Genomic DNA, 18,915 nt, shown 5'->3' with positions numbered 1-18,915 from the left:
AATTGCACAGGAACTTTATACACACACACACACACACACACACACACACATATATATATAGAGAGAGAGAGGATATATTATGGGAATTGGCTCATGTCATTAAGGAGGCTGGGAAGTCACAGCTGGGCATGGTTCACACCTGTAATCCTAGCACTCTTGGAAGATGAGGCAGGTTGAGTGCTTGAGCTCAAGATTTTGAGACCAGCCTGAGCAAGAGTGAGACCCAGTCTTTACTAAAAATAGAAAAATGCCTTCTTATGGCAGATGCCTATAATCACTGGGGAGGCTGAGGCAGAAGGATTACTTGAGCCCAAGAGTTTGAGTCGCTGTGAGCTATGGTGCCATGGCACTTTAGCTGAGTGACAGAGTGAATCGTTGTCTCAAAAAATAAAAAGGCTGCTGAGAAGTTTCATGGCATGCCATCTGCAAGCTGGTATGAACCTGCCCAAGGCTGAGAGAGCCTCAGTCTCTGACCATGGACGCTCCGAGGCCAGAAGACGGAGGGAAATCACCCTCCTCTGCCTTTTTCCTATCAGTGCCCTCAACAAACTGGACGATATCCATCCGCCCTGGTGAGGGCAGATTTTCTTTACTCAGTCTACTGATTCAAAGGCTAATGCCTTCTGGAAACATCCTCACAGACACACCCAGAAATTGTTTTTTTTTTTTTTTCACCAGCTATGTGGGCATCCCTTATCCCAGCCAAGCTGATAAAAATAATTAACAATTACCCGTCCCGGGCCAGGAGCAGTGACTCTCCCTCTCTTCACTCTGGGAAACCAAAGCAAGAGGATCACTTGAGCTCAGGAGTTCAAGAGCAGCCTGAGCTATAGCCAGAGCCCATATCTACTGAAAATAGAAAAACTAGCCAGGCATAGTGGTGGGTGCCTGTCCCAGCTACTGGGGAGGCTGAGGCAGGGGAGCTTGAACCCAAGAGTTTGAGGTTGCTATGAGCTATGGTGCCGGGACATTCTACCCAGGACAACAAAGTAAGATTCTGTCTCAAAAAGTAAAAAATAAAATGAATCAAAAAGAAAAAAACAACAGTTAACCATCCTGCTCACTGAGGCCTTACAGCTGCCACAGGGGATCGCTGTGGTGCTAAGGTTCTTAGACTAAGGTTCTTAGACAGTTAGGATTTTCCACCATGCAGAAATTGCCTCAGGACTAATCCCAGATGGAGGTCTGGGAGCCTCCCAAACCCATGGGCTGTGTTCAGGTAAATTGAATTGTATTATGGGAAACACGAAAATTCAGGGAAGGCCTTCTGATGGAATCTCAGTGGAGACTCTCAAACATAGGCTCATTGTTAGTTTATGTGATTATCAGCTTTGCCCCACAGTCATTAAATGTTACACAAGGTTTCATCTGAAACTACAGATTTCCATTTTGATTCTCATACCAAACACTGTGCATTCAATAGAGCATCTAAACCAGTGATCTGTAGATCTGTGGTAAAGTTTCATCACTTCATTGCAGCAAATCTACAAAAAGTTCAAACCAGAAAGCCATTTTGTCTCAATTAATGTTAATGAGTAAGTGGAAGATATTTTATTTTACCATGAAGCACATTTAGAGTTGACGTCAATGTACCACTTTACACAGTTGAACAGATACAATGAGATTTATAATTACCTTTTTAAAAGTTATTTTAATTAGCGGCAACTTCAATGATGTGAGTATTCAATCGTTTTGTTTTACTAGTGTATGTTTAACCATTTTATCCAGAAACACCTAATTTCTTTTTTTTAATGCTTACTTCTGTTTTCTGGGGGTAATACCGGTAATAAATAAGAGAATCCCTAGAGAATAAAGGATTAAAAAACCTGAAAGACTCTGGGGTTGATAACATTTAGAACCTGAACTTAAATGATGTTTTTCAAGCAGAAAAGCAAGTCTGGAAGGATATTCCATGTAAATGGGGCTTGTGTTGAAATGTTGAAACGCTGTGAAATGTAACTTTTTTTTAAGTTAGAGGCTGCTATACCTGGAGTAATTACCATAACCGCACAAGGCCAAGCTTAAGAGCCAGAGTGAAAAAATAGAATCAGCTCTATAATTGATTCTCTATGAAATTACTAAATTCATAGTCTCAGAATTGCACAGCTTGAACTTCTTCTCTATCTGGATGGCACGCAGACTGGCCAGGTTGTGTGTTTTGAGCACATCTTTATTGCTTCATTTATGGAGAAGAAAACAAGGTTATTCATCAACTATCAAACTATAAAACAACACCTTGACTCACAGAGCTTGTTATATGGTGTGATGGATGAACAGGACACGGTTTTTCACATCACAAGGACATCAGCCACTTACTGTGTGACCACAAGGGAGATAACCTCTCTAAACACTCCTTTCTGTCTGTAGAAGTGAGGGTACCAGTAAATTCCTTATACCATTGTGGTAATGAAATGAGACACTATACTTAAAGGATCTACAAAAACAAATGGGGGATAGGGAAGAAGGGGAGGAAAGCAGAGAAGAGAGGAGGAAGGGGGGAGATGAGGAGGAAAGGGACAAGGGGAGGAGAGAGAGAGATTGGTAAGCTCTCACCTAATGTGCACATCCCCTGGGTGAAGGGCTCAACTACGACTTGACCTTTACTTTAGAAAGGCAAACAATGTGACCTAATCATTTGTATCCTCTTATTAGTCTGAAATTAAAATAAAAGACAGAGAGAAAATTGTGCCCAGTATATTTAAGCTATTTAAGAAGATAGTTATGGGCTGGACAAAGTGACCCACACTTCTAATCCCAGCACCCCTGCACTGTGGGAGGCCGAGACAGGTGGATCACTTGAGCTCAGAAGTTCAAGACCAGCCTGAACAAGAGCAAAACTCTGTCTCTACTAAAAAAGGAGAAAAATTAGCCAGGTATTATGGCAGATGCCTGAGGCTTAGTTACTCAGGAGTCTAAGGCAGGAGGATCACTTGAGCCCAGGAGTTTGAGGTTGCTGTGAGCTATGATGATGCCATGGCATTCTACCCAGGCAGGGTGATACTCTTCCCTCCTCCCCAACAAAAGATAGTTATACTTTTATATATTGAAAAGTACAATTGTACCAAAGTCACTAAAATAGTGGATTGTCATACGATGTTACTGAGCTGGTTATTAGATCCACTGCATTTTTTACATATATTGTGATAATATCTTTGGGGAGCAGGAGGGGATTATGTAAATACAAGTAACAGAAAACCTCAAGAACAAATGGATTAAATTAATTAGGGATTTCTGAGTCTCACGTGGAGATGTGGAGTCGGCCCAGGACAGATAGAGACAGCTCCCCAGGGATGTTATGAGGACCTAGTCCCTGCCATCACTTCCTTCTGAGTCCATGGCTATCACTTATCCTCTAGATAGCAAGATGCCTGCTTCACACTCAGGGTCACGTCTGCTTTCCACGTCAAGGAAGGCAAAGGGGTAAAGAGACAAAAATCTCCTCCACGCATGGATGTTTTCCTTTTTTCCTAGGGAACAGTAAGCATTTTCCAGCAGAGATTCAATTATGTCTTATTAGTGAGGAGAAATAGCACAAAGAGGGCTGGGGGGTTTAAATATTCCAGAATGTAGCCATCTATGTGCATGTATGAGTGTGTTTGTGTTTGTAGAGAGAGAGAGAGACAGAGAAAGACAGGGGAAGAGATTAAAAAAGTAGAATACATATTGGATAACAAACCAACAATGTCAGCCATAGTCATATTTAGATAATTTATTTTGCAGTTTATAAGAAAGTAATATAAACTGAATATAAACTCAGAAGACAGGCATAGTTAAAATATTTTCATTCAATTTTGCATTCCATGAAGGTATACTTTATAATCGAGCACAGTTTAGCAAAGAGCATCAGACTGAGGCTAGAATCCAGACAGCTGTGCGTCCATCTCTAGTTTATTGCTTAGCTTTGTGAAAATTACCTAATTATTCCATATCTCATTTTCCTCCTCTGTTAAATGTGGAGTTCAGATGACTTGCTAGTCAATATTACTCTCAGGTCTTATATTCAGGGGTTTTGTGATTATAATATTTCTTCTTACTCTTTATAAAAAGCATTTTGTATTTCTAAATGCTCAATAACTTCTTGAAAAAATTGAGCTTTGGTTAAGAGTCATCCAAAAATTATTTATTGCTCTTATCACCATGCTAGGCTTCATGTAAGGTGGAAAACAAGTTAAATGTGTCCTTTACTCTTTACTTTTGAAACTAAGAGCATATGATCTGACTGTTATTCACTATGAGTGCAAAAGTGCCAAGAAGAGATGGGTCAGTGTGATATGAGAAATTTGAAGATAACACAGTGAAATGGAATTGGAACTCAATTCCATCTAGGACAAGGATGCTGCTTCCCCTTTAAGCATCTCTACCACTTGCATACACAGCAACCTCTACCTGGGTGCAACTTCCTGTGACCCAGGAAGTACTAGACATTCCTTAACCTCTGTGCCATGTCTGAGACTCATACTCACTCTGCTTTGATAAATTGTATCTTGGCATAGCAGATTCCTGGTTCCTGAATTCTAAGCTGGATCAAAAGATTTTTAAAGTGTCCCTACGTATTTTGGTTGGGTCTTATTTATGAGCTAATCAATCATAAACTCCAACCTACTTTCCCTAACTCTTGTGTAACTGGTCGTGTCACCCAGGTATTTGTATGATAAATGGGAGAGGTACAGTATTGATTCACTGAGCAATGAAAAGCCACTAGTGGTACCTGAACAAAAATAGACTATTTTAAGAGTTTTATCCCTTGGCAGCACTCTAAATAAAAAAATAACAGTCTTCTCATTAGGAACCTGAGAGAGAGGATTTCTTTCTTTTTTTTTTTTTTTTTTTTGTCATTTTGGAGTTAAACCATAAAGATCTGTATTAAGGTGGTGACGTTTGAATGGAGGGTGAAAACAGATAGGACTAGACCTATAGACTGGGGACCCAGAATGAATCAGATTATAAAGTGTGAAAGTGTATTTATTTCAGATTTCTATTTTTCTGATATTTGTTCATTCCCTACTTTGGCTATAGAACCTAGCAGGTGCTAGAATCTGATGTGCAAGCTGAAATGAGGAATGGAATCTATGTGATTGGAGGAAGCCCAGGGCGATCACAGGCAATGGTTGTCCTTTGACATAAACCCAGCCATTGAGAAAGAAATCTGGCTAGGCCTGAGATTTTAGCTTTTTCACCCACTTAAAATTTAGATCATGGCAAAAACTTTTAGTAGCGCTCTCTCTCTCTCTCTCTATCTATATATATATATAGAGAGAGGGTCTTACTCTGTCACCCTGGGTAGAATGTCGTGTCATCATAGCTCACAGCAACTTCAAACTCTTGGGGTCAAGAGATCCTCCTGCCTCAGCCTTCCAAGTAGACTATAGGTGCTGCCACAATGCCCAGATAGTTTTTCTATTTTTAGTAGAGATGGATTCTCACTCTTGCTCAGGCTGGTCTTGAACTCCTGACCTCAAGCAATCCACCAGCTTCAGCCTCCCAGAGTGCCGATGGTCTAGGAGGGATAATCTTTAGGTAGTTATGCTTATAAATAAGAAAATGGAAAAGGAATGGGGAGAGGTTGGTCAAAGAATACATAATTACATTTAGGAAGAATACATTCATAAGATGTACATGTATTAAATAACAAGGGGACTGTCATCAATGATGATTTATTGTAGTCATGAAAAATGCAAAGAGACTGGATATAAGTGCTCTCAACACAGGAATGATAATTACCTGATGTAATAATTATTAATCAGCTAGATTTAACCAGTCTAGTATCTCTCTCTCTTTCCCTCCCTATATATATATACATACATATATATACATATATGTACACACACACACACACACATACATAGCAATAATTCTGGAACTCTTTTCCTGGAATGGCCATCAGAGCTGTTGTTGTATGAGGTCAGGCAGGGAAGTTCAGGAACTAACCCTAGAAAAAGTGCTTTGGTGGGTGGTGTCGGGGCATAACTTCCCAAGAGGAGTACTTTGAAGATGACGGGAGTGATATTCAGCATTGAGGTAAGTAGCACTTTTTCTAGGATGAGTTTGTGAACTTGATTTTCATATCTTGTATACTTCAAAACAATGTGTAATATATACAATGATATCTGCCAAATCAGAAAAATTAAAAATAAAAATAAATAAGGGGTTGGGTGCAGTGGTTCACATCTGTAATCCCAGCATTCTGGCTAAAGTAGGTGGATCACTTGAGCTCAAGAGTTCAAGACCAGCCTGACCAAGAGCCAGACCCCATCTCTACTAAAAATAGAAAAACTAGCTGAGCATGGTGGTAGGTGCCTGTTGTCCCAGCTACTCAGAAAAATGAGACGGGGGATCACTTGAGCCCAAAAGTTTGAGGTTGTTGTGAGCTATGATGCCACCACAGCACTCTACCCAGGGTGACCGTGTAAGACTCTGTCTCAAAAATAAATAACTAAATAAATAAGAAAACAGAGAAACAACAAAACTTTAAAAGCCTGTATGTTCATATTCTAACACTATTTAAAGCCTATGTTGATATTATCTATGTTTCATATTTCTACATATGTTAAATCTGATGCCTTTATAACTTCTCAATTTATAAACTATTCAACTGCAAAAATACCTGACTCTCTCTCTCTCTCTATATATATATAATTTATATTTAATTATTAATTTTTAATTTTTAATAATTATTAATATTTATATTATAATTTATATATATATAATTTTGGTTTATGTGGCAATAATAAACTTTGTAAAATATCTTACTCTTTCATAGAAGAGGGGGAAATAAAAGTATATGTAAGTATTTTCAAATAATGGCATGGTAATTTTACCTAAAGCTTCATACTTAACATATATATAAGGTATTTTAAAAAAAACCACTATGTTATAATCACCAGAGGCTTTTAAGCATTGACTAATTGACTACACTCTGTCGTCTCCTTTTTTTTTTTCTTGTTGCAGTTTGGCCAAGGCTGGGTTTGAACCCACCACCCTTGGCATATGGGGCCAGTGCCCTACCCACTGAGCCACAGGTGCCCCCCAAGCACTGACTAATTGAGAAAACTACTTTTTTATAGTCTACATCCCCAAAACTACTTTTGTTGGAGTGTTGTTTTTTTTTTTTGACATAATACTATGCCTTCTTTCTGTTGTTAGAATAACTTCACCTATAAATCCCTGTGGGATCTCATGCCACCAACCAAATCAAAGTTAGCAGTTCCCAGGGAATCATTAAAGATGATTTCATCAAATGCTTGCTACATATGTGGACTTAGTTAATATTACAAGTGTTTCCCACCCCCCTCCATTTTGGGTGATTTTTTTTTTTTTTTTGTATTTGTATTTGAAAATCTTAAATTTCATGTGTCAAAGGTAAAGTCAGTGTATAGTTTATTCTCAGTGTGCTTCTTAAAATTTAGGGGTCAAATCCCACTTTGAGATCCCGATGAAACTCCTAGAGCCATCCCTAAGATGATGACACTTTTCCCCACAGAATTTGGGGGACGGGATTCATAACCTGAAAGCTACTCCATGGAAAGTAAGTGAAGACTCCACCAAGTGGTGTGATTAATTAGCAACCTGTCAGATGCAATAGTTTTAATTAAAGCAGGACTTCCATTTGCAATCCACAGAAATGTGTTCACCCACACTCTGGAGGATGTGTCCTAAAGATGCTGATACCTGTGGCCCTTCACCCCGAGTATAAGCCACAGACTTCCTCACTAATTGCTGCTGCTGAGGAACCGAAGTAATGGTTCAATGGTAACCTTGAAGAATGATCAGGCATTTGGGGAAAACAAACAAACAAAACAAAACCTCCCTGATCTATGGAACTTGCAATCTGATGGGGAATGAGAGAAAACAGAAAATAAAAGTGTTTAAAAGTGATGTACTCCATGGGAAAAGTGAGAGCTAGCCAAAAATGCTGTGCCATTCCTTCCATAGAAATTGGGGTGCAGGTCCTACCCTTGATAGCCTTGACACAAGATGGACCCTCCCTCTGCTCTGCCACCACCTGGGCTTGTCTCCGTGTGGGTTCTGGTCCCAGGCTATGTCCTTTCCATGAGCCTCGTATAAGTCTGACTGCTCACATGAGGAGGCCATGACAAAGGTCTCTAGAGGACAGGGACAGACAGAGGGACTCAGGTGTGTGAAGCTTCCAGTCACCCCTGCCAAAGTGCCAGATGTAGGAATGACACCTTCTTGGTCACACCAGATGCCCCCAGCCACCAGCTGAGACCACCAAAGGACCATGGGGAATGCTACGCAGAGTAGAAGAATCAGCAGGCACGCCCTGCGCTGGCTTTGGGCCCAGAGACCATGAACATCATTGTTCTAAGCCACTAAATTTGGGGCGGTTTGCTAGTCAGCAGTAGATAACTGGAACCATGGCAGTCGCGTCCACAGAAACAAAACAAAAGCTCATGCCATGTTATTTCAGGCACAGCCTCAGGCGCCTTGTCGTGCCTACACTGCAACACTGCACCATGACTCCTTTCTTTATTCCCTGTGGCGCCGTGTTGGACTTTTCCCCCTCCATTCAAACCCAAACCACATCTTTCACATTCCTTAACAATCATCACGAGGCTTTGCCTTGCCTTAAAGGAAAATATCAAAAATATCCTAAACAAATTATCAGTATCAAATCTTTACCCAGGTTTACAACAGAGGGTCCCCAACACTCAACCATTTTCTCAAAAAATTTCTCCCCCTCCTTTCTCCTCTTTCTCTCTTTTCCTAGAGGAAAAGTCAATGTGCGTTTCTGGGGCTCATCTTCCCACTTTGCTTGTGACCTCAATTCCTTTGCTCTCTTCTGCTAATGGCCAGGAGTATTGTCCTTCCTCTGCTCAGCCCCTAATCTTCCTTGGCAAATGCCAACAGGTGGTCTGTGGTCTGTTCTTAATCTGATTTCACAGTGGCACCATTCTTTTTGAAATACAGTAGAACCCCTGTAAGTTGATCACCCCAGAGACAGCAACACACTGGTCAACATATGGGAGTGGTCAACATAAGGAACTAGACCTACTATCTGATACACAGATGTGGGGCATGTCCAGTTTATGTGAATTAGGTCAACGTGAGATGGTCAGTGTAATGAGGTAGTCAACTATGGAGGTTCTACTATAATTTCTTCCTTGGATTTATGAATTTTAAACCATCCTTCACATTGCTGCAATAATTATCTCCCCCAAACAGGCATTCTGCTATAGAATTTTCAACAGCCCCTGTGGCTTTCTAAATTAAGCCCCAAATTTTCACATTAGTTTTAACTTCCCATAAGTCACCTCACTCTGCCTGTCTTATTTTTTGGTCTTTATTCAATCTACTGTTTCAGACATCTCTGCTTTTGTTCATGTTGAATCTTCATTCTGAAAATCTTTCCCTCTCTTCCTGAATCTCACCCATTCTCCAAGGCTCGGCTGAGACCTGCCTCTGCAGGTCGGGCTTGGCTGACCACAAACATGGTATAAAGGCATTTAACACTCACCCTTGCTTTCTATTATAGCATCTTCTTTTTCCTTTCACTTTATTAAATATTTTATACCATCTTATTTTTTCATTCATCAATCTATTTAACAACATTTTTAAGGGATCCAAGATAATGGGCGCTGGGATTTGTGCTAAGATAACAGAAGGACACTAGAGGCTGATTGGCCTCAAGAAGTACCTGCCCTACTATAAAGGTGATGACTTGCTGTAAGTGTCTTTTGAACCTACTACAAATTCTATAGTGTAATGATGGAAGTAATGGTTCAATGGCAGCTTTGAAGAATGAATGTTCAAGATTGTGTAAGAAAGTCTTCTCAAAAGAGGCTGAAGTTCAGTCTTTAAACAACATGTAAGTAGTCCCAATAAAGGAGGGAAGGGCATTCTAGATGAAGGGGACAATAAAAATAACAACTGTCTCAAAACACTGAAGAAAGTACGGGCAGCCTACCAATGCTAGAGTGTCGGGTACCAGGCTGAGAAAAGAGGCAGGTGGTGTGGGACAGGCAGACCCTGCTGGACAGGCTGTGGATGGTATCATTTGCCACACCATGACAAAGAGCCTAACTTGTCACTGGGGGAACTGAGGCTGCTCAGATATTGATGAGAAATGACAGAATGGCATAAAAGATCACTCTGGCAATTCTGGGTTCTGTGTTTTGCCTTCCCTACACAAAATTAAAGTTTTTTTTTTTTGAGACAGAGTTTCATTTTGTCACCCTGGGTAGAGTGCCCTGGCATCACAGCTCAAAGAAACCTCAAACTCTTGGACAAGCAATCTTTCTGCCTCAGCCTCCTGAGTAGCTGGGACTGCAGGGACCTGCCACCATGCCTGGCTAGTTTTTCTATTTTTAGTACAGATGGGGTTTCACTCTTGCTTAGGCTGAATTTGAACTCCTGAGCTCAGGCAATGTACCTGTCTCCATCTCCCAGACTACCAGGATTACCGTAGTGAGGCACATGTGGCCTCAAAATTAAAGCTTTTGAAGGAGAAGGAAGTGTGCTAAGTCCACATTGGTATCACTCACTCCTGGAAGTTCACGCAATACCTCCCATATAATATATACTTAATGTTTTTACTTTATAGCAAAATAAAGATCCTTAGAGTTATGGTTAAGTAGTATGTTCACTATATCTGTTATTGCTTTTTCAATTTTGAGTGAAAGGAGAAAAATCACGTTTAGAAAAAGGTGGCTGTGATCACACATTCTCCAACTGACCTTTCATTGGGCTAATCTGGTGCTCTGGGCTGACTGCCTAGAGCTCAAGGCTTCGAGTCCTGATACCAGAAGGAGGTCCACTTTACAGCTCCCGGGATGGTGATGCTCATCTAAGAGGCAGGGAGTCTGGTCACCATCTCTATACCTTCTACTTAGATGAAGGAGACAGTAAATGGACGTGCAAGGGCAACCAATCTTTTCCTAGATGGGATGACTCCAAACCACACAGAGCTGAGGATAAAGTCCTATGAGAATGGGTGTCATTTTTTTTGTGCTCTACCCATGTGTAAACAGATTCAACAGCTTTTGGTGCAGAGTTTTTGAATGTGCTAACTCTGACCAGAACTCTAGTTGGGTCCCAGCCTAGATTTATTCTTTCTCACAACTAAGGTCAGAACCTGAGATCCCTGTTGGGAGGACCTTGAAGGCCTCTTAAATCAGACACTTTTGAAGTCTGCTGAAGCAATGAAGAAGGCCCAGCAGCTGCTCTGAGAATTTACCCATCCCTCACAGAATTGTTGATAGCAAAGGATCCTCCAAGGGCAACACCCAGAGATTGTGTTAGGAACTGTGCCCTGTGGGGTCTTTGCCGAGTATTAATTTTCCCCTGCCTTCTGATCATGTTTTATTTCTGTAAGTGAGCAGTGCTGAAAAGCCAACACACGAGTAGGGAAAGAGAGAGTTTCTTAAATAAGAAAAATACTATCTTTTTATTTATTTATTTATTTTGGTCAAGACAGAGTTCTATCCTATGCCCTGAGCAGAGTGCAATGGTGTCGTAGTTCACCGCAGTCTCAAACTCAGGCTGTGGGCATCCTGCTGCCTCGGCCTCCAAAGCTGCTGGGATTATAGGCGCTCGCCTTGGCAACCGGCTGGGTTTTTCAATTTTTTTCTTGAGTCAGGGTCTCACTCTCGCTTAGACAAGCCTCGAAATCCTGAGCTCAAGCAATCCTCCCACCTCAGCCTCCCATAGTGCTAGGATTATAGGAGTGAACCAGTGCACCCGAAAGAACGATACTATCTTAATTCAAGTGTAGACCACGTGCATTTCAGCAACGTGTATGACAGCGCCATCAATACTCACACTGCCCACTAGAAGCGCAGGATGGGAGGCCCTCCAAAGGTTCCCACCAGCTCAGCTGTCCAAAGTCACTGCCCACAGCAGGCAACTTAGCCTGGGTGAAGCTGAAGAAGCTCCTCAGAGGGCCCACACCACTGTTCCTTTTCTGTTTTCTGTCCCTTGCCTATAACGTGTGTCTGGTTTACAGATAATCCCTTTGCTTCCTTGTGGTGATTCCTGGGTGAAAATTGCTTTGGTGTGATTTTCTGAAATCAATAGGGTCTGGAGAGCAAGCTTTGTAGTTCATCTGCCCTAATAAAATTGCCAGCAAGAGAGAAGGGCAAACTTTTCTTCCCAAAGCTCTCTCATTTGGATTGTAAATTCTCTGTTAATGGAATGACGAATATGATGGGGAAAACATAACTTGTCCCAGCGGTTAGGAATACTGACAGCTCCAAAAACATGGTTGATTTTCTCAGCAAATTGGATCTGAAAGAAGGGAAAGGAGTAGAAATAGCCGGGTATCTCTTTGGTGGTCACTGTTGTAAGCAGAGCCACTGTGGTTATGCCTTATACTCACTCCAGGACCACAAACACCTCACCTGGGCACCGATTCCTCTACTTGGGTGGTGACCCTGTCATGACTTTCTTTCATGAAAGAAAAGAACATTTGTTTCTTTGCTAATTGCTTGTCATTAAGTGTTGCCAGGTGGGCTCTGGCCCTTGACAAACGGCTGGGTCCCCATTTCAGTATAAATGAGATGCACAATAAAATAAAATCTATCCTTAAAAACAAAATACTTAGTACTTGGTATTGATCAGCTGTGATTATTATCTCAAAACCCTTTCTTCACGTGGCTACATAGCATTGCACATACATAGGAAGTTCTTTTATTTAGAGAAGCTCAAAATTCTTTGTACAATTAATCTTATCTTTCTAGGAAGGATCAAATAAACATGGCTTTCTCTGTTGTTTCTATCAGTCAATTTTTTAAAAATCTTCTGCCAACTACATGCATGAATAATTTACAACCATTTTATTTCAGGTTCACTCAATTTATTCAACAAATATTTATTGAGCAGATACTAATTGAAAGTGTGTGAATTCCAGGCCCTGTTCACAGCAGCTGGGGCACTGTATTCAATAAACCAAAGCCCTGGCTTTCAAGGAACTTATAAGCCAGTGCACACGAATGTGTAGGAAATATATAGTGTTCCTAACAGTGATAAGAGCCTTGAGAAACAGTGCAGGACGAGGGTCAGAGAAATTACAAAGGCAGGGCTATTACTATTTACACAGGGTGGTCAGGGAAGGGCTTCCCAGCAGCATGATGAATTCAAGCAAAGATGTAAAGAAAGTGCAATTACTGTAAGTACATTATATGTTACATTGGGGGCTGGAGCGAAGGGGGCCTTCCAACTTGCAATCTGGTTTTGGTGGTCAGAAATTGGCATTTTAAAAAGTTATCCTTTGCTACCCTTTGGTCATTTCCCAGGACCTGCCTTCACCACTTGCCAAGAGCTAACACCACCGGCCGTTAGGGATGAGAACTCCCTGCACTCTCTCTGTGAGTCATAGCAGATAGAATTCCAAGCATCTATATTTGTCTAGGGTGGAATAAACTGTCTTTTCTAAATATACGTCTTACCACTTCCCATTAGCCAAATTCCCCAACACATATTTCTGCTGGGAAAACGGAACACAGACCATTTTGTTCACAATCAGAACAGCCAATCTCCCTGTTGTGTTAGACTTAAAGTTGACACCCACAAGACTTAGAGGGGAGGATCAACATACCCAGTGACAGAATAGGGAATGAAAAGGCCTTGCTACTTGGCTTTCTAACAAAACCAACAAGATGAAGTTAGGAAAGATATGTAATAAAGCAAAACATTTAGATTTTTAAATAGCACCAGTTTGGAAGCAGGGTGCAGTTGATAAGATTAGCAAGTTGTCTGACATAAGCATAGATTTTTAATTGTCTAAAAACCTAATATTATTACTAGTCACTTGATGATCATAACTTGCTCATAGCTCAGTTCAAGTACTTACATAAATATTACAAGTTATTGAGAGAATATTTTTAGTTTGAGTCAGGTCATGGGATTCCTGAAACAAAGACTGTCTTACTTGGCCCACCAACAATTCCAAGCATATGGTATTTTGATCCACTTTTTCGCTGAATGTAATACAATATTTTATTTCAATAAGGAAGTGTGTTGTAGCGAGAGGCATCTGCAATGCTTAGGCCTGTCTGTGGTTCAGTGCCAACTGTTGGCCACCACCTTGGCGTATACCCTTTGGAAGGCTTTAAACAAACATCACATGAGGGATTACTGCCTGAAATGGAGTGTTTCTAATCTTGGGGAAAAGAAGCTTTGGGGGAAATGATAGCTGTGTTCTAATACATTAAAAGTTTTCATGCAGGAAAAGCAAGTAGATATATTCCCATGTAGCTATAGGAAAAAGAACCAGAATCAACAGATGAAGGCGAATTTCAACTCAATGTTAATAGTCAAAAATTAAAAATTAAATTAATCCTCCACCTCCAGCAGTGGCATATTCATCCCTGAAAGTGTTCCACTTGAACTTCTGGATCTGTATGTCTGAAGAAACCCTGCCCTACATGGGGAACTGAAATCAAGGGACTCTGATGTTCTACTCAATTCGAATGAGGTTATTCTAAGATTATTCAGATTAAACAATAACTTTCTAAGCTGATTATATCTTAGAGAGAAGAGTCAAAACTTCTCAAGATATTATTTTTAGATTTTTTTCCATGTGAACTCTGTTTTCTTTTTTTAAAATAACTTTTTATTAAAACATAAGTGTGTACATTAATGCATTTATGGGGCATAGTTAGGTCAAGAAAATAGAGTTCATTGTACCCCATAATGACCTCTTACCATTCCACAGCAATATTCATGAGTTCAGACAATGTGGCATAATGCAATTCTGCTCACATTTTCCCAAGACACGTGGTGCCCCACTGCTATCCCCAGCATGCCCGGGGACATGGTTATGTGAATTCATGCTCTGTCTATAAATAAGCTTCTTTGTCATGGAATATAACCTCTAATAAGGGAACAATGTTTTTTTAGCACTTGTTAATATCTTGTTGCTCAAGCGTGGAGTATCCATTCATTTATTCAAGGCAAATTCATTCAGCAACATTTATTGAGCCCAGGTGCATGTGTTCTAAGGATACAGCGCCAAATAAGATGACCCTGACTCCAGAAACTTCTAGTTTAGTGGGGAAAAGAGATCTAAGTTCAGATCATTACAATACACTGTAACATCTGCTATAACACTATTTATACAAGACCCAAAGCTAGCGTAAAAGAGAGAGTTGCCAATTCTGGGTAGAGTCAAACAATGCTATAGAAATAACCTTGACATGATTCTTGAAGGATAAGTCAGGTATTTTTACAGATACATAAGGTCATTTCAGGAAAGAGAAAAAAGATATTGTCATAGAGAAGTGTTATCACAGAATTTGCATTATGTATTCAGGGAACGGTAAGTAGCTTCTTCACAGGTCTATTATAAAGTTTACAATCTGAAGAGAGAATGAAGACCTAGTCAGAGGATAAATCACACAGAAGATAGATTGAAAGTAGCAAAATAAGAGTACCCTTTCAGCAAGATGACAATCTAGAGACATCTCTTTAGCAGCCAAATTAACCAACAAAAAAAGAGCTAAAAATCCCATCTATCACTGGGCAAGAGACATGAACAGAGAATCTTCTCTGAAGAAGAAAGATGAAGGGTTAATAATCACATGAAAAAAATGCTCATGGTATGTTATTATCAGAGAAATGAAAATCAAAACCACTATAAGATGTTATCTAATTCCAGTGACAGTAGCCTACATCACAAAGTCCCAAAGGTGCAGATGCTGGGGCAGATGTGGAGAGAATGGAATACTTTTATACTGCTGGTGGGACTGCAAACTAATACAGCCTTTTGGGAAAAAGTATGGAGAATCCTCTAGGAACTCAAATTAGACCTCCCATTTGATCCTACAATCCCATTACTAGGCATCTACTCAGAAGTAAAACAATTATTTTATCATAAGGACATTTGCACTAGATTGTTTATTGCAGCTCAATTTACAATTGCCAACAACCCAAGTGCCCATCAACCCAGAAGTTGATTAATAAATTGTATACCATGTATACCATTCCATGTATATCATGGAATACCATTCAGCCACAAAAAGATGGCAACGTTACATCTTTTGTATTAACCTGGACGGAGTTGAAGCACATTCTTCTTAGTAAAGTATCACAAGAATGAAGAAATAAGTATCCAATGTATTCAATACTAATATGAAGGCAGTAGATGATCTAACACATGCCCAATCAAGAGAAAACTCAAATGAGTTCAAGATGGGGGAGGATGAAGGGGCAGAGGGAAGGGGAGATGTGAGCTCCTCCTTAATGGGCACAATGTGCGGGTATATGGAATACCTCTTGGGTGCAGGACACAACTACAACAGGGACTCCACCTTACAAATGCAAATGTTGTAAACTAATTCTTTGTACCCTCAAATTAACTGAAATTTTTAAAAAAGGAAAAAAAAAAGAAGAGACATGAAAATTGCTTTGGAGATTATTTCCATTGTCCACATAAGGGAATGACCTAGGATATCAGAAATGAGGTTTGAAAGGAGCAAGGTGAATAATGATATATGTTTAAAAGGTAAAATGCACAGGATTTACTGAGAAAATGCCAGGCACTGTGCTCGTTCATATTGACCAAGTAAAGAGAAATACACACAACTCTTTCCCTTTAAGAAAGTAAGAGGTTCCTGGTAGAGACATGAGTCCTCAGCATCAGAGTTCTCCATCTGAATCTCTGTTTTTCCCTTTTGAATCTTTATGTTTCAATTTCCTTAATCTCTTGCTTTGAAAGCCTTTCTTTATTTGCTCCATCTGGAAAAGCACATAACACTATCATGGTTACCTCCTCAATGGAACCTTTTTCCCAAGACTCTCTTCCCTCAAAGGAAAAGTAACACCTACTAAGGCAAATTAATGTGGGGCCAGGCCTGAAGGAACCTGGAGCAGACACAGCTAGTTCAGCTTCATAAGTGACCTTAATCTTGCTTTGCTTGGTTTGCAAACTTAAGTGAAACTTAACTAGAGCTATTTCTTCTAAATACCCATTTTAAAATCAAACAGGATTTAAGATTTACCAATCTGAAGAAGTCAACTAACTTATAATTATATAAGTAGGGACTTTCCAATGGGACAGACCAAATAAGGCAACTGTACAACTGTAACTAGTGAAATATTTTCTTAGTTTTACTTCCAAATTCAGCCTTGTTTCTTTCAGGGATGCTCCTGAAACACATCTGGCTTGGAGCTCCTGATTCATGAATTGCTGTTCACGGAAATAAGCTCTTCTAGTCTTATTGTACCTCAGTTTACTTTTCAGCATGCCTAAAGGATGGTACCAATCTTAACTGAGGCGAATGGGAAAGATGCTTGTAGCAGGCTGGGGTGTGGTGGCTCACACCTATAATCCAGCACTCAAGAAAGCCAAGGCAGGTAGATCGCTTGAGCTTCAGAGTTTGAGATGAGCCTGAGCAAAAGCAAGACCCTGTCTCTACTAAAAATAGAAAAACTAGGCAGGTATTGTGGCAGGTGCCTATAGTCCTAACTATTTGGGAGGCTGAGGCAGGAGGACCACTTGAGCCCAGGAGTTTGAGGTTGCTGTGAGCTTTCATGACATAGCACTCTACCCAGAATGACAGAGTGAGACTCTTGCCTTAAAAAAAATGCAAGTAGCAGAGGTGCAGCATACAGTAAGTGCTTAATAAGTGTCTCAATAGTACATCCATTTTTTTAAGATTGCATTTTTAAGTTTTTGGCCAGGGCTGGGTTTGAACCCACCACCTCCGGCATATGGGACTGGTGCCCTACCCTTCTGAGCCACAGGCACTGCCCTAGATTGCATTTTTAATGGATAATGGACATGCATATTTTTCTAAATAGGTAATCATGCATTTTTTTCTTTTAATGGGTTAGCCCCATCAGAATAATTATTTCTTAAAGCCCTAAGATATGCGACAGAGCATTACTTTGTGGACACTTCAAGCTACTTTTTTAGACTACTTTCTCAGTATTCTCTAGGAAAAAGAAAAAAGAACAGACACAATTCATAGAGAGGAGGAAAGAAGAAAGGATAGATGCTATTGTAATCAATGTGTGTTCGATTTCTAAAAAATAAGGTTATTTATTTTAATAAATCATAAAGTATTTCCTCATACGCTTCTTGCCCTATACTGTATATTCCTTTATTGCCATGAATTTGTTGTGTCTTCAGATGACCTTGTCCAAATGGGTGTATTAATTTAGTTTAGAAGAGGAATACCATTTTCTTGGACCTAGCCCCCCAGTCTGGGAATCTACAGATATTTGAACGAATGTTGACTAGAACTAACTATATAGAAAAAAAAAATTCCTTCATTATATAAATAAAGACTAATTGGTTTTTTATAAATTTTAAGAATATTAAGTTAGTATCACCCCAAATATTGCCCATCTTGAGCCACTTTGGCCATCCACATCTGGGATGTTTTGCAAGGAGCTGAAACCTGACTTGGCATCCAGGAGGGCAGAGACAAAGGAAAGGAACTGTGTGGACTGGGTACACACAGGTCAAGCTCCTGGCCTTTGGTCCTTCTAATTTTGAGTTGTGTTGGTAGAAAGATCTAAGTATAAGCCCCCAAGACTCATTCATACTAATGATGAGGAAAATAGATGAACAGTATCAATTTCCATTCTACAGGGTAACCCAAAAGTGGCCCCTGATGTCACCATACATAAAGAAAATGGAAATTATGGCCACATGTAACTTTATTTACAAAATACTCAATACAAAATTTCACAAAACAGTTACAAAACACTCTCTCCATGTTGTCCACCTCTTTGTAAAATTGTATATGGTAACATTTAGTGACAACTTTGGGACATCCTATATTATTTGGGTCCAATAAAGAAATAAATTCTAATGCAGATCAATAAGCATCTCTAGTGCCATCTTCTCTTGTAATGACAAAGCTATTGAAGTTAATTCTCTAATATAAGTCAGAAGCAGCAGCAACAGAAAAGAAGAAATATTATTTTTTCTGATTTTAAATTAAAGAGTTC

This window comes from Otolemur garnettii, unplaced genomic scaffold (genome assembly GCF_000181295.1).
Source record: "Otolemur garnettii isolate 467f Iridium unplaced genomic scaffold, OtoGar3 scaffold00061, whole genome shotgun sequence".
Classification (NCBI taxonomy): Eukaryota; Metazoa; Chordata; class Mammalia; order Primates; family Galagidae; genus Otolemur; species Otolemur garnettii.
This window is presented reverse-complemented; position numbering follows the sequence as displayed.